Source organism: Triticum aestivum, chromosome 4A, assembly GCF_018294505.1.
Source record: "Triticum aestivum cultivar Chinese Spring chromosome 4A, IWGSC CS RefSeq v2.1, whole genome shotgun sequence".
Taxonomy (NCBI): domain Eukaryota; kingdom Viridiplantae; phylum Streptophyta; class Magnoliopsida; order Poales; family Poaceae; genus Triticum; species Triticum aestivum.
This window is the reverse complement of record NC_057803.1, coordinates 451,360,711-451,377,949: the sequence shown is the minus strand read 5'-3', so window position 1 is coordinate 451,377,949 and position 17,239 is coordinate 451,360,711.

Here is a 17,239-nt window from a genome sequence, read left to right as displayed (position 1 = left end):
ACTATGCCAGAGCTCATAATGGCTTGTGGCTGCACACGGAAGTTTCCAGCATGAATAATCTTATGATCCCTTTGAGCCTGGGTGGAAAACCGTAAGATGATCACATGGGTACTCTAGGATATCCCAGGACAACACTGGATTGCTCCAGGTGCCCAGACAACCACTGGGTGCTCCAGGGTGCCTCAACCAATCCACCAAGATGTGTATTAAAGTAGCCACCTTAAGTTTAACCATTAATTAAAACTCTCACATCTGTCATGGATCACTCAAACCAAACCACGTCACGAGCATAGCATAGCAGTTTAAGCATAACGTAGAAGTAACTCCTAGGGTTTGAAAATAAAGGCAATAGGTACTACCTCATCACTACTTCCCAGTACCCACAAGTATTAAAGTCCTAACCATGTAGTGTTTGAGGATTGAATTAATGCATAAAAAACTAGGTAATAAGGGGTATGATCAAAGTGTTACTTGCCTTGATGACGATATGAAAATCCTAGTGACTTGTAGTAGCATGCTTCGCACTTCGGAAACTCTATCGTAAACAAACTATAGCATACATAAGCAATCAAGCAAGATTCAAGGGTAAAACTCAAATAAAAAGATCCAAACTGAAAGTTCAACTGAAGAGCTTCGATTTGCAAAAAGAATCAATCAAATCAGAGCTACGAAACTCAAACTACGATCAGAATAAGTTCCAAATCAAATCTGCTTGAATCCAAATTTTAAATTGTCAAAACCATGTTCAAGTTGATTATCTAGAAATAGGGGAACAAGATGAAGATTTTGGCGTTGGTTTCACTGGATTGGGTCAAGCGAGCAAAAAGTTGTGAGGGTTTGAAGTACATGGGCTAATCTGCGATAAAATAATCGCGGATAGGTCCCTGGCCAAAAAACGAAATAAAAGAAAAAACCCCATCGAACGAACGTTCACTATCAGGGACAAACGAACGAAAACATTCGCTAGCAGTGATGTTCGAGTGAATGTTCGCTAATTAGCGAAACCAAAAAAGAAATGATCTAACAAAAACCAAAAAAATGGGGCGACGGTTCGACGGTCTTTACCGGTTGTTAAAAAACCGGCGGGGCGGCGGTTGCAGGATCTGGTGAGTCCGGCGAGGCGGGGCTCCGGCGACGGCTCGCGGCGGCAGGGCGAGGCAAGGGCTTCGGCGGTGGTGGGCGGCGGCGGCGCAGGTGGTGGCGCGCAGCAGCGGCTCCGGTCGAGGTGGGGAGGAGGACGCGACGGGGTCAGCGCCCTATAAAGGGGCCAGGGGGCGCGACGGCTTGGAGAAGGGGGCACCGGGAGGAGTCCGGCTAGGACTCTCCTGAGCTCCGGCGGTGGCGGCGCAGAGTCCCCGCGCGGCACGGGCCGGCCTGCTCGGCTGGGCCTTCGGCCCAGTCGGGCGGGAAGTTTTTTTTAAAATAAAATGTTTGCACGAAGAAAATCCTAATAAAATATGAAAAAATTCTAAAAATGCCAGAAACAATTTTCACCGTCTAAACCTATTATTTATAACAAAGTGAACATTTTTCTGGCCTAAAAATGCAATTTTCAAAAATGCATATTTTCCTAAATTCAAATAAAATAGCAAATAAAATATAAATTTGATTTTAAATTTTCTTCTCCAATTCCTTCTCTTTTTGAAGAAGTCATATTATCTTCTCTCTTTTAATTTAAGTATTGGAAATAATTGGAGAGAAAAAAATATTAAAACCAAATTGATCCTCTTTTCAAATTTGAGAAAATTCAAATATGAAAATTTGTGAAATCCCCAACTGTCTCCTTTGGTCCTTGAGTTACTTAAGATTTCTAGGATCACAACCAAAATGCAAATAAATTATGATATGCATAAGATGACCTATGTATAACATCCAAATTGAAAATTGGGTTGTTACAAACCTACCCCCTTAAGATGAATCTCGCCCTCGAGATTCAGGTTGGCTAGAAAATAGGTGTGGGTGGTCTTTCCTTAGGTCTTCTTGCTCCCAGGTGGCTTCATACTCGGTATGGTGGCTCCACTGAACTTTGCAAAACTTGATAACCTTGTTGCGGCTAACTCGGCTGGCAAACTCAATAATCTTGACGGGTTTCTCCTCGTAGGTCAGATCACTTTCCAACCGAATTGCTTCCAGGGGTACTGTATCTCTCGGAGGGATATCGGCCATCTCGGCATGGTACTTCTTCAATAGGGAAACATGAAACGCATCATGAACTCCTGACAATCCTTCGGGTAACTCCAACTTGTAGGCAACTTCTCCCATACGTCCCAGAACTCGATATGGTCCTACAAATCTCGGGGCTAACTTTCCTTTAACTCCAAATCGTTTAACTCCTCGCAATGGTGACACACGAAGATATGCTCTGCCTCCAATTTCATAGACTACCTCCTTGCATTTTGTATCGGCATAACTCTTCTATCTGGACTGAGTTATCTTCAGTCTATCTCGAATCAACTTAACTTTCTCTTCGAACTCTTTGATCAAATCTGGTCCAAACAACGGACGGTCTCCAACTTCATCCCACATTAACGGTGTCCTGCATCTCCTTCCATACAAGGCTTCAAAAGGGGCCATCTTGAAACTAGCCTGATAACTATTGTTGTATGAGAACTCTGCTTAAGGTAAATTGTCATCCCAACTAGATCCATAATCTAGTGCACACGCTCTCAACATGTCCTCTAGAATCTGATGACTCTCTTGGTCTATCCATCTGTCTATGGATGAAAGGCTATACTGAACTCCAGCCTAGTACCCAAAGTCTGATGCAGCTGATTCCAAAACTTTGAGGTAAACCGTGTCCCTCTATCTGATATGATGGTACTCGAAACTCCATGCACACATACGATCCTGGTCATATATATCTTGGCCAACTTCGAGCTTGTATAGGTGGTTTTCACTGGAATAAAGTGAGCTACCTTGGTCAAGCAATCAACTACTACCTAGATAGAATCATATCCCGATCGGGTCCAGGGTAATCCGGTGATGAAATCCATGCCAAGATTATCCGACTTCCAATCGGGTACCGGCATAGGCTGTAATAATCCGGCTGGCTTCTGGTGTTCTGCCTTCACTCTTTGGCGTACATCACATACTGCTACATACTCAGCAATATCCTTCTTCATTCCTGTCCACCAGAAACGTTCCTATCCAAATACATCTTGGTGTTTCTGGGGTGAATCGAGTGTGGCGAGTTATGAGCTTCCTGAAGTATTAACTTCCTGATCTCTGCATTATTGGGCACGTATACACGATGCTCAAACCATAAAGTCTCATGCTCATCCTCACGAAAACCTTTGGCTTTTCCTTTGCTCATTTTCTCCTCAATCTCAGCAATTTACTTATCATCCTTTTGAGCTTCTCGAATCTTTCCCAATAATGTAGACTGAACCTCCATTGTTGCAACAAAACCTCTTGGAACTATCTCCAAATGAAGTTCCTTGAGATCGTCAACTAATTCCTGCGGTAATCCTCCACTTACGAGGGTATTGGCATAACTCTTGCGGCTCAAAGCGTCTGCTATGACATTGGCCTTTCCTGGATGATAATGCAACTTCATATCGTAATCCTTTATGAGATCCAACCATCTCCTCTACCTGAGATTCAACTCCTTCTGCGTGAAAATGTACTTCAAACTCTTGTGATCCGTGTACACATCACATCTATTTCCAATGAGAAAATGTCTCCAGGTCTTGAGCGCATGCACTACAGCTGCTAATTCCAAATCATGGGTGGCATAATTCAACTCGTGAGGTCGAAGCTGCCGTGAGGCATATGAAACAACTCTTCCATCTTGCATAAGTACACCTCCAAGTCCTAAGCGAGAAGCGTCACAATACACTTGGAAATCCTTGCGTATATCCGGAAGAATCGGCACTAGGGCTGTAACCAAACGTTTATTCAACTCCTGAAAACTGGCCTCACAATCTTCGGTCCATTTGAACTTGGTGTCCTTCTTCAACAACTCTGTCATGGGTTTTGCAATCTTGGAGAAATTCTCAATGAACCTCCTGTAATTTCCTGTGAGTCCTAGAAAACTACGGATCTCTCCTAATGAGGTGGGTGCCAACCACTTAGTGATAGACTGAACCTTGGTAGGGTCTACGACTATACCTTCTCCTGATATAACATGTCCAAGGAATCCAACTTCCGTCAACCAAAACTCACACTTGCTAAACTTGGCATACAACTGGTGTTCCCTGAGCCTCTTGAGAACTAAGCGCAAGTGTTCCTTGTGTTCCTCTTCATTCTTCGAGTACACCAAAATATCATCAATGAATACCACAACAAACTTATCCAAAAACTCCATGAATACCTTGTTCATCATAATCATAAAATAGGCAGGGGAATTAGTCAATCCAAATGACATGACCGTGTACTCATATAGCCCATACCTTGTGGTAAAAGCTGTCTTAGGTATGTCCTCTTATCGGATCTTCAACTGGTGGTATCCTGATCGAAGATCGATCTTAGAGAATACTTTAGCTCCTTGCAACTAGTCAAATAGATCATTGATCATCGGTAGTGGGTACTTGTTTTTGATCGTCACTTCATTCAACGCCCGATAATCAACAACCATTCTCAAAGATCCATCATTCTTCTCAACTAAGAGCACTGGGGCTCCCCACGGTGATGAACTTGGTCAGATATATCCTTTCTCCAATAACTCCTTAATCTGCTTCTTAATTTCCTCCAGATCATTTGCGGGCATCCGATACGGTCTCTTCGATATTGTTCTGGTGCCTAGCAACAGCTCTATCAAAAACTCAATGTCTCGATCTGGTGGCATGCCTGGTAATTCCCCTGGAAATACATCCTTCACAACAGGCACTTCCTCCTGAACAACTCCCGAGAGAGAATTTACTTGGGTCCTCATTGGCGCATGCCTGGACACATACTTGATCCTCTTTCCCTCTGGGGTGGTGAGTAAAATTGACTTACTAGTACAGTCGATGTTTCCTCCATACTTCGATAACCAATCCATGCCTAGAATTATATCCAATGCTCGTGACTCCAAATCACTAGGTCTGAGGGGAAAATGTGGCTACCAATGGTTAGGGGTAACCGATCACACCATCGGCTGGCCATAAACTCTGCTCCCGGCGAGCTTACTAACATGGGTGACCTAAGGGCTAAGGTTGGCAACTTAAACTTGTCCACAAATCCCCTTGATATGTATGAATGCGATGCACCAGTGTCAAAAAGAACGAGTGAAGTAAATGACTTAATGAAAAACTTACCGATCACTGCGTCAGGCTGTTCTTCAACCTCCTCCATGTTGATGTGGTTCACCTGACCTCTGGTTAAAGGGTTTGGCTTCTTCCCTGAGCTTCCATTACCATTTCCATTCTTTGCTTCGAGACATTCAGTGGCGTAGTGTCCAGTCTTCCCACACTTGAAACAAGTAATGTGACTTAAATCCTTCCTGGCGGTTGTTGCTGGGTTGGAACGGTTCTGTCTGTTGCTTCCTCCATTCCCATTCGCATTCTTGGGGCCATTGTGGTTATGCGAACTCCCTCCATTATGAGTATGGCCTCCATGGTTATGAGTGTGTCCTCCCGAGTTTGGGGTAAAACGAGGCTTCTGCTGAGCTCCAGAATTGTACTTCCCTTGTCCATACTTCCTTTTGCGGCTCTCTATCTGTTGCTGCTTGCCTTCAATCATGAGGGCCCTATCTACCAAATTCTGTTAGTTATTGAATGTTGCCACCATCAACTTCATACTCAGCTCATCATTCAACCCTTCCATAAACTTCTCCTGCTTCGCGATATCTGTGGCCACATCATCTGGGGCATAGCGAGCTAACTTACTAAACTCATCCACGTACCGCCCCACAGTATGATTTCCCCTGGCGTAAGTTGTGAAACTCATGCTTCTTCATACTCATTGCTCTAGTTGAGATATGGGCTGTGCGAAAAGCTTCCTAAAACTGATCCCATGTGACATTGGCTATGGGAAAAGTGGTTGTGTAATTCTCCCACCATGAGGCTGCGGGTCCATCCAATTGATGTGCAACAAAGCGCACCTTCTCAGCATCTGTGCAACCTGTGGTGGTCAGCTCCCTTCCAATCTTGCGGAGCCAGTCATCAGCAACAATCAGCTCGGTGCTACTGGAAAACACCGGCGGATTCAACCTCAGAAAACGGGCTAAGTTTTCAACTGGAGGTGGTGGCGGTGGATTTTTGTTGTTGTTGTTGCCTTGGTTCTGGACTAGTAGTTGCATCAAGGAATTATGCTGTTGGATCAACTGAGTGAGCTCCGGCGGGAAGATAAATACAGGGTCACGTCTCAGAGGCATCTGATAGTTTTAGAGGGGAGATATTAGAATAGAGTGGAGTCTAAGGAGAAAATCACTACCCATATGCACATGAGACAAACACATTCATATCACACCACTCAATTCAAACAAGGGCATACAATCGATATAATCTACCGTTACAAAATACTCGGACTACTACTATATACATGGGGGAATACTACTGATAATATGGTGGTCAACTAGAAATTTTGATTGGAAGAAGATTCCATGATATCTGCTCCAGTTTTGTCTTCATAATCATCATCACTGTCAGGGTCGGAGTCGGTGTCGTCGATGATGATGTAGTATTCGGGATGGTCGTCACCTCCTAGCGCAGGGTCTCCCATGAATATTCCTAGATTCTTCTTCAGGTCTTCATTCTTCTCCAGTAGTACTGCAATTTCCTCTTCATATCCATCGCGTGTAGACTTGAGTTCCTCTTCTAACTCCATATTCCTGGTCATCACCTTCTTCAGGTCTATCATGTTGGCGCACATCTGGTTCTCCTAACGACGAATGTGTTGGTTCAACTCCTGGAGGCTGCAAGACTTGTCCCTCCTGGTGCAAATCATCTCCCATTGCTCATCTCGGCGTCCACATATCTGGTAGACGGTATCCTTAAGATCCTTGTGGTAAACTTCATCGATGCGTCCCATGGCAATGTGAGTTGCCATGCTCTTTCCTAGACTCCAAGTGTCGGGGGTGTCGTGCGACATATGCCAAAGGATGGCTTATCATGGAGGGGGATAGTAAGACTTCGCAGGTGCCAGGAAACGGAATGAGGCGAAGACATGCCCGCCGGCAGATCTTACCCAGGTTCAGGGCTCTCCTAGGAGATAACACCCCTAGTCCTGCTCTGCGGGGTTTCCGCATGATCACTATCTCAACAAGTAGCTACAAGTTGCTCCTTGAGTCGTTTCCTAGAGGAGGAAGAAGGGCAGGGCTAGCTCTCTCCTCTCTCTCTCTATGTGTGTGTGTGTGTGTTGCTAAAGATCTGAACCCTTTGCATGGGTGTCCTGGGGGTTTATATAGGCCAACCCCCAGGGGTACAATGGTAATTAAACTAGCCAGGTGTGGCCCCAAATTGTCAGTGTCTCTGGTTGTCGGCTCCTCTGCTGGCTGTTGGGGGCCGCCGACTGGTGGGCCCCACCGGCTGTCTTGTATTTGTCCGACAAGCCGTGCCCGCCGCTTGCGGGTCTTGCCAGCTGCTAAGCACTGTGGCCGTGCTCCTAATGACGCCTGCTTTGTCGGGGAAGGCGTGGCTACAGTTCCGCCGCCTAGCGGTCATTCACTGTAGCCATCCCCCATCTCTTCTGGTTCATGGCGCACAAACTCCTATGAAAGGGAAGGGCCGCCTGCGGGAACCCGACCTCCCCCTAAGCCGACTGGCCGAGCCTGCCGCCTTCTGGCTTCTCACGGGCAGGTAGGGCCCGCCGCTCGCGGACCGTACCGATAGCCCGTCGTGGGAGCAGGGTCGCCTTTGACTTGGGTGATGTCACGGGCGGAAGGGCAACAATGCTGCGCCATGTGGGAGATCACCGGCTGGTACGGTGTACTGTGGCCACGACCCGCCCTGGATTCAAGGGTGGCAGGCTTCTCTGTAGCCATGCCTCATCTCATCATATTCATGGGGGCTCGGATTTTGAGAGTGCTTGGGGCCGCCTGCTAGGAGCCGGCCCCTCTGGAGGCCGCCTACTAGGAGGCGGCCCAATTCGTGGCCGTCTTATGGGGCCCGCCGCCTTCTGGCAGCCGGCTGCTTGGACCATCCGGCCGCAAGAAGGCGGCGATCAATCTTCGATGCTCGAGGGGCACAGTCGGCCCCGATATCTTGAAATGCCATGGGGGCAGATGAGGCTACCCATGGCCAATAACTCCGACAGTAGTCCCCAAAGTTGGTGGGTCGCGGCGGCTGACAAAGCGGGGTGCCCCGGCAGCTTCCTACTCCATGTAGTCCTGGTTGCCTGTCTTGTTCGTCCTCTAGGACGCCGACTGCCAGGAGTCGGCCCTGGCCAGGCAAGCCAACTGGTGAAATTTGAACTGTCACGCGGGAGCCATGCGGCGCGCTAGCTAGGCGTCTAGGCTTGCCGCCCATCGCACGTGCGCCACACAGCATCAGCTGGCCGGGCCGGCCTGCCAGCCCACGCGCGACGGGACGTCGCTGCAGGCCGGACCCGCCACTATCGGGCCGAGGCAGGTGGTTGGGATCTCGCGCGCTTTTACCATGCGTCATTACTGCACGGTAAGTGCGGGGTCGTGGGCGCAGTTAATCCTACGATCCCATGCCCCGCCCCCTCGGCTTCACAACCAGGGGGCTATAAGTAGGGGGAGGAGGAGAGTGGCAGAAGCACATGCGCACTTCTCTCCCCTGCCTCTTCTTGCCCTTTCTTCTTCTTCGCCGCCGCCGCACTCCATGCTCCGCCGAAGTGCTGCCGCGGCTCGCTGTTGTCATCAAGCTTCTTCTTCCCAAGCCCTCTCTTCGCTCCGCCATGGGCCCACGCGCTTGTCACCGCCCTTCGTCTTCATTGAGCTCGAGCCGTCATGGAGCGCTCTGGCGACTGGGACGGCTCAAACTTCCATGAAGACCACCTCACGTTCATCCGCAACATGCGGCGGCTACCCGGCGCGGACCACGTCAAGGTGCGCGTGCCGCCCGCCAACGAGATCTCACCGGCGTCGGAGGAAGGCGAGCGCGTCATCTTCCGCTCGCACTTCCTCCATGGCTTCGGCCTGCCAGTGAGCAACTTCCTCCACTCTTTCTTGACCTTCTACCGACTCCAGCCGCACCACCTCACACCGAACACGGTGGTGCTGCTGTCGGCTTTCGTCACCCTATGCGAGGGTTATCTTGGCATTCTCCCCACCATCGAGCTCTAGGGGCCTTTTTCTACACCAAGCTTGGCACCGCCACCAAGGAAGAGGCGGCCCAGAGCGGAGCCTTCATTGCGGTGCGGCGTCGGGTGCTGGAAACGCCTTTCCAGCCATCTAGTTGATACAGTCGGTCAAGCTATGGTAGAAGTCGTATTTCTATGTGAAGAACGTCAACCCGGCGATCGACTTCCTCAACTTGCCGCCTTATGTGGCTGGTCTGCCTGCCGTGCCCCGCACCAATTGGGGCTTCAAGCCGAAGCCACTGTCGGATGACGCCTCCGCCGCCATCGCCCGCCTTAAGGTGATGACGGAGTCGGAGGGCCTCAAGGCGTCCGACTTGCTAGTCGCCTTCGTGGTGCGGCGGATCCTCCCGCTTCAAGGCCGGCCTCATATGATAAGCCAGATGAGCGGGCATCGTGATCCGTGCCGGATGTGCACCAAGGAGATGCCGACTATAGAGGTGGCCCTCCTGGTGAATGAGATCGCGGACTGCAAGCTCGAGGATGAGGAGTGGCGATTCAGCAAGCGGCCATACTCCCGCGCCAATCCGCCGCCTGTGATAAGCTCTTGATTCTTTTCTCCCCCTCTTGTCGGCTTCTGTTTTGCCGACTGACCAGTCTGACCATGATGCATATCCTCCCCTCCCATCCGGAGGCCAACATCGACTACCTGCCGGACTGGGATGTGAGCGATGTGGCGGACCCCGACTTGGGGGCGGCCGCCCTGGAGGACGACACCACAGGCGGTGGTGGCGGGGTAGGCAACTCAGTAGGAGGAGGCGACGTAGAGGACTGGTCAGATGATGATGATGATGATGATGATGATGAGGAGGAGGTGCCGCGTCGTCCGCCGCCTTCCGACAAGGCGGGTCCAAGCTCCTCAACCGCACCGACTGCACCAGGCGGTGGGCCTAAGTGTCGAGGCATGCTGCTATTCAGCAGCGACCCCAAGAAACCCAAGCACTCGGTCGCCGTGGCCAAGAACACGGCCGTCGCGACTAAGCGGCGTGAGGCCACCGCGAAGGTGGCCAAGTTCTAGAAAGCCCCCAAGCAGCCTCCGATGGTGTCGACATAAGCTGTCAACCTTCCTTGTGTCTTCTATTATTCTTTTATCTTGTCGATTCCTTCTGAATTTCCTATTTACCTTTTCTTTTGAGCAGGGTCCCACTCTCTCTTCAGCGGCCGACCTCAGCCTCCGTCATCAGGGCGGCGGAGGGCTCCACCAATACCCGTCGTATAGACCCGGCCGTCGATCCCCGGGAGGTGCGGGAAAGGAACGCACGGGAGGTGCGGGAGGAGGAAGAAGCCGCCACCAAGAAGGCGGAGGCCGACAAGGCAGCCGCAGCCAAAGCGGCGCAAGCGGACGCAAACACCGTGGCCAAGGCCCAAGCCGACGCCACGACGAAGAAGCGGGAAGAGGATGCGACGCATCGTCAGACCTCACAGCTCATCATCCCCCTGCGCTCTGCACCGCTAGCACCAGAGATCCCGACGCCGGCTGGAGGAGCCGGCAACGAGCAGCCGTTCATGGAGAGGGATGGCGGTGACGCCATATTGCCGGAGATGGAAGCGCCTCCGCAACCGCCGACCGTAGATGCGCAGGGCAGCCAGCCGGCTACCCCATTGTAGCCGCCAGCCGGAGGCGAGCTGGTGTTGGGGTAGGCTCCCTCGGCCCACACTCCAGTGCACCGTCGTGTGGAGAAAGCGGCATCGGCACTGAGGCCGATGGAGGTTGGGAGCGCCAGTTCATCGGCTCCTGAAGCCGAAGCCACCAGCGCTGTGCCGGCAGAGTGGGTGCACGAGGGCGGGACGTGCGCCTTGAGTAAGGCGGCGCAGGATGTCCAGGCCGATTTCAGAGTCGAAGCCGCCGCTCTTTCGCAATGCATGAAGGCGTTTGTAAACACGCGGGCTGCCGTTCGGGTACGTGACTTGCTTCTTGTTTTTGTTTCCTGTAATCTTTGGTGGGGGCGCGCCAGCGCACCCACTAGGTGTAGTCCCTGAGTTCTAGGCTGGCTGCTGAGCAGGCGGCCTGGAACTTCATAGTGGGTCTGAACTTCTGACTTACATCTCTTTCTGTTGCCTTGTTGCCGGACTACCACAACATCCGCGCGGCCAACTTCAATGCCCATGTCCGGGAGCTAGACCGACGGACCGCCGACTTGACGGAAGCCGGAGTAATCACTCCATCTTCTTCTCTCTGCAGGGGCGCGTCAGCGCACCCGCAGGCTGTAGTCCCCGAGATGCGGGCCGACTGCTGAGCAGTCAGGACGGATCTCCCGGTAAATACTTCTCTTTCTTCTTGATTGTTGATATCCTTCCTCTCTTGTTCTTTCAGAAACCAATGCCGGCTTGCAGCAGCAACTGGGTGAAGCCAACACCGCACTGCGCACCAAGGCGGACGAGTGCAACAGGGCGGCCCAGGAGCACGGTCAAGGAATTAGCGGACCAGGCAAAACTTCACAAGGCGGCCCTGAAGCAGGCGGAGGACAACGAAGCCCGTCTCCTGGCCGAGTTTGAGACCGAGCATTCGGATTGGGCTGAGACGGAGGCGGCGCTGACTGCTGGTTATGGCCAGATCGAAGATATAGCCTTGTCATTCCACTCGAAGTGAGTGGTTTTATTTAGGAGTTGGTACAGGGGGAGGGCCTTCTTGCCCAGCCGACTGATGAAGCGGGTGATGGATGCCAAGCAGTCGGTGAATTTTTGGACATCTCGCAGTCGGGTGGGTACTTTCATCCTCTCGATGGCTTTGATCTTAACAGGGTTGCACTCAATGCCGTGCTCTGAGACCAGGAAACCAAGGAGCTGGCCGGCTGGTACTCCGAACACGCACTTCTTTGGGTTGAGCTTGATCTAAAACCGGTGCAGATTTTCAAAGGTCTCCTTGAGATCTTTCGGTAGGGTACCGTGCTTCTCCATCTTCACTACAATATCGTCCACAAAGACGTGGGCGCTCCTGTCGAGTTGCTTGAGGAGGCACTTCTGCATGCAACGCTAAAACATGGCACCGACATTCATCAAGCCGAACATCATCGGTAGGTAACAGAAGGCTCTGAATGGTGTGATGAAGGCGGTCTTCAGGCGGTCTGATGGATTCAACTTGATCTGGTGATAACCTGAGTAGGCATCCAAGAAACTCAACAGCTCACATCCATCTGTGGAGTCTATCACTTGGTCAATCCATGGCAAGGCAAACGGATCCTTGGGGCAGGCTTTGTTGAGACTAGTGTAATCAATACACATGCGCCACTTGTTGTTCTTCTTCAGCACAAGGACTGGGTTGGCAAGCCATTCCGGGAAGAAAACTTCCATGATGAAGCCGGCTGCCAACAAGCGGGTGATCTCTTCTCTAACAATTCTTGTCCTCTCCTCCAACAGTAGGCGGAGGGGCTGTCTGACTAGTTTGGCATCTGCTCTTACATGTAGCTTGTGCTCGGCGAAATCCGTCGGAACACCCGGCATGTCTTTGGGAAACCATGCAAAGATGTCCCAATTCTCATGGAGGAAATCGACGAGTTGGCTTTCCTATTTGCTGTCAAGGTTGGTACCTATGACAGCGTACCTCTCCGGGTGCTCAGGGTCCAAGGGAATCTTCTTTGTTTCTTAGGATGGCTTGAAGGAGCCCTGGGACCCTGAGCACCATGTCTCCACCAGCCAATCATCCGGCTTCACGGAGCCATTGTACTTGGACGTGTCCCTTGGGAGAAAGAACCCCTTGGGGAAGGGATCGTCACGAATGCGGGGGCCAAAACAAGGCGGGCCCATTGCGTCTTCTTCTTCTAGCGCCAGGGACCGAGCCAGCCGGTCGATCCGGTGGCGTGCGTCATTCTCACCGACTCCTTCTCGGCGGCCCAGCCGGTCGCCAAGAGTCGGATGATCAATAGGCGGCGGGGAAGCGCGCCTCTCCCTTCGAGGAGGCGGCAGCAGCGGATCATCGCCCCATCGTTCGACTGCTCAAGGGTGGCTGTCTTGGTCATGCTCGATGGTGATGCGAGTCCGGCTGCAGCTGGCAGCCGGCTCTTTGTCTCGTCTGTCACGGGCGCCGCCAATCGGCGTCCGGGAGGTCGCACCATGCTCTTGGTGAGGGGGCGGGTTCTCAACCCGCTGGTTAAGCTCATCGGCGCCACAGCTGGCTTCTTGATGCGCAGCAGCCGCATCGATAACCTGTTGAACGCGCTTCATCATGTAGCGACACTCGTCGCCCTCCAAGTGGTCCAACGCATCTGTTGCCGCCTGGGCAGCACGTATGTTCTCCATGGGTGTGGCATAGACTGGTCGGTCCACTCCAAACATGCTGGCGACGGCTCCACCTCGTTGCCTAACCGTGCCTGCTCGGCTGGGCCCAGCAGCAGTCGGCGTGCCACCGACAGCGCGATCAACCTCACGCTGGAAGGCTTCGGAGAGGTGTCTCATGGTAGCCAATTTCTTGGCATTCTCCACAAGTGAGACGCGGTAGGCCTCCAGCGTCTCAGCATCCGCATCCGCAGCAATGGGCGTGGACAGATCCCGCATTGCCGCCTACAATGGGTCCTGGCCAGCTCCTCCAGAACCCCCATTGTGGCTGATAACAAGCACCTCCATGACGGTGCTGCCGCCGCTCTCCGCGCGAGGAAGCGGGTCATCGGTGACCACCACGTTGGTGGGGAAAGCGTCGAGGGATGTCGTGTCGGAGTCGACAAGCATCGGGTCGGTGGAGCCGATCGACTCCAAGTCGAAGGCCAGCTCGTTGGCGATGTGAAGCTGATGGAGGAGGTTGACGAGGCGGCTCTCGGGGCCATCTGTGCCTATGTCGGATGCGGGCTTGTCGGAGAGGCAGATCTCGCCAACAAGGTCGGCGAGGCAGCTCACCGCGCAGGCGACCTCCGCGCCATGCAGCGCGTCGGCGCAAACACCGTTTGGCATGCCAGGCTGGCTACACTCGTTGGGGAGGAAGAGGGTTCCCGTACAGAACAGATCTCCGGACGACGGTGCACCTAGCCCCATGGTGGGCGCCAAATGTCGGGGGTGTCGTGCGACATATGCCAAAGGATGGCTTATCATGGAGGGGTGTCGGTGTCAAAACCGGTAGATCTCGGGTAGGGGTCCCAAGCTGTGTATCATGGATTAATGGGTAACAGGAGACAGGGGACACGATGTTTACCCAGGTTCGGGCCCTCTAGATGGAGGTAAAACCCTACGTCCTGCTCTTGTTTATATGGATGTAGTATCAAGTACAGAGTTGATATACCTCGAGATCATATGTTGTGGTCTAAAACCTAAGGGTATGATGAATAACATAATGCTCTACCGACTAGCCTGGCCTCGGCTTATATAATGCAATAGAGGCCTAGGATAACAAGAGTCCTAGTCGAATACGCCGGTGGAGAGGAGTCCTTTTCTTGATCACCAAGTCTTGTGGAATCTTCCTCGTATATGTCTTCAGCTGGCCGAACTGGCCCATGAGTAAATGGCCTTGGGGGTCCTCGGCCCAATCCAACTGATCGGGAGATGATGTGGTGAGTACCCCCTAGTCTACGACACCATCAGGGGGGCTAGTAAGACGTCGCCGGTGCGAGGAAACGGAATGAGGCAAAGACATGCATGCCGGCGGATCTTACCCAGGTTCGGGGCTCTCCTAGGAGATAACACCCCTAGTCCTACTCTGCAGGGTCTCCGCATGATCACTATGTGAACAAGTAGCTACAAGTTGCTCCTTGAGTTGTTTCCTAGAGGAGGAAGAAGGGCAGAGCTACCTCTCTCATATCTCTATACGTGTGTGTTTTGCTAAAGATCTGAACCCTTTGCATGGGTACCCTGGGGGTTTATATAGGCCTACCCCCCAGGGGTACAATGGTAAACTGGCCAGGTGTGGACCCAGGTCGTCAGTGTCTCTGGTTGCCGGCTCCTCTGCTGGCTGCTGGGGCCTGCCAACTTGTGGGCCCCACCGTCTATCTTGTACTTGGCCGACAGGCCGTGCCCGCCGCTTGCGGGTCTTGCTGGATGCTAAGCACTGTGACCGTGCTCCTAATGACGCTTGCTTTGCCGGGGAAGGCATGGCTACAGTTCCGCCGCCTAGCGGTCATTCACTGTAGCCATCCCCCATCTCTTCTGGTTGATGGCGCACAAACCCCTAGGAAAGGGAAGGGTCGCCTGCTGGAAGCTGACCTCCCCCTAAGCCGATTGGCCGAGCCTGCCACCTTCTGGCTTCTCACGGGCAGATAGGGCCCGCCGCCCGTGGGCCGTACCGACAACCCGTTGTGGGAGAAGGGTCCCCTCTGACTTGGGTGATGTCACGGGCGGAAGGGATACAGTGCCGTGTCATGCGGGAGATCACCCGCTGGTACGGTGTACTGTGGCCACGACCCGCCCTAGATTCAAGGGTGGCAGGCTTCTCTGTAGCCATGCCTCGTCTCATCGTATTCATGGGGGCTCGGATTTTGAGGGTGCTTGGGGCTGCCTGCTAGGAGGCGGCCCAATTCGTGCCGGTCTTCTGGGATCCGCCGCCTTCTGGCAGCCAGCTGCTTGGACCACCCGGCCATAAGAAGGCGGCGATCAATCTTCGATGCTCGAGTGGCGCAGTCGGCCCCGATATCTTAAAATGCCATGGGGGGTAGATGAGGCTACCCATGGCCAATAACTCCGACACCAGGTTGGTGCATCAAAGGAAAACTCTATGGGCTCCGTGACTGGTGTGAATGTCCTTCCTGGAACATGTACTCGAATTGTCCAACGCTCTTCTTCTGGTAGAGTGGCGGCGTAGGTCCCGGTGAAGCTTGGTATTCTGATGTTCAGATATCTAGTGGCCTCCTTCAAGTGTCGTCCAAAAGGGGTGTCTTCATCCGGTTGAGCAAACTTGTTCCTTGGGTCCGCCATCTATAGAGTGGAAAGTGGAGAAGAGTCAGAAATGAGTAGAGAAGAGTGTCCTATACCATCTTGTAGCGATCCGACCTCAAACGGTCAAATTTCTATGTATAAGTGTCAACCCTGGATCGGTAATGCTGACACACATAGTACTCAAGGATTTATAACAGAGTGTAATCACACACTTATTACATCGAATATCCCAAAAGAGAGTACTTAATACAATAATGTGGCCGATGGCCATCTAACTAAGATAACAACGGAAGCTTCGAAGGTAAAATGAGTCCATCAACTCCAATGGCATAGCTGAGTGCATGACAACGACCTAGCGCACCTTACTCTTTGTCTGAAAACTCTGCAACATAATACGTTGCAGCCTGTGTAGGTCACCACATGGAATATGGTGGCAAGATAACACTATAAAGCAATGAACAAGTAACAGCTATAACTACATGCATATATGGCTGGTGGAGGCTCTATGGTTATTTTTGCAGAAATCTAGTTTTTCCCTACAACAATGGAATGAATTTTTCTTTCACTACAAAGTTTGTTGAAAACATTGAGAAGGTTCCTCCAACTCAATCGCAACTTAATAATCATCAACCCAACAAATTAATTAAATAGAGTGATGAGATCAAATCAATAATTCAAATACCAGATACTCAAGATGTTCATAACCGGGGACACGGCTAACCATGATTAGTTTATACACTCTGCAAAGGTTTGCGCACTTTTCCCCACAAGACTCGATCTCCTCCGTTGGATTTCTCGCACTACATGGTGTTTGAGAAATGGATGACGAGACATAGTCTTTCAAAAGCATTAACTCTTTACTCTGGGTAGACAGTATCACCTACATCCCCTACATCTGCTAGCCTACCACTGAAAGAGGTCACACAAGTTACTCAACTATGCCAGAGCCCATAATGGCTTGTGGCTGCACACGGAAGTTTCTAGCATGACTAATCTTATGATCCCTTTGAGTCTGGGTGGCAAACCGTAGGATGATCACACGGGTACTCCGGGATATCCTAGGACAACACTGGATTGCTCCAGGTGCCTAGACAACCACTGGTGCTCCAGGGTGCCTCGACAAATCCACCCAGATGTGTATTAAAGTAGCCACCTGAAGTTTAACCATTAATTAAAACTCTCACATCTGTCATGGATCACTCAAACCAAACCACGTCTACGAGCATAGCATAGCAGTATAAGCATAACGTAGAAGTAACACCCA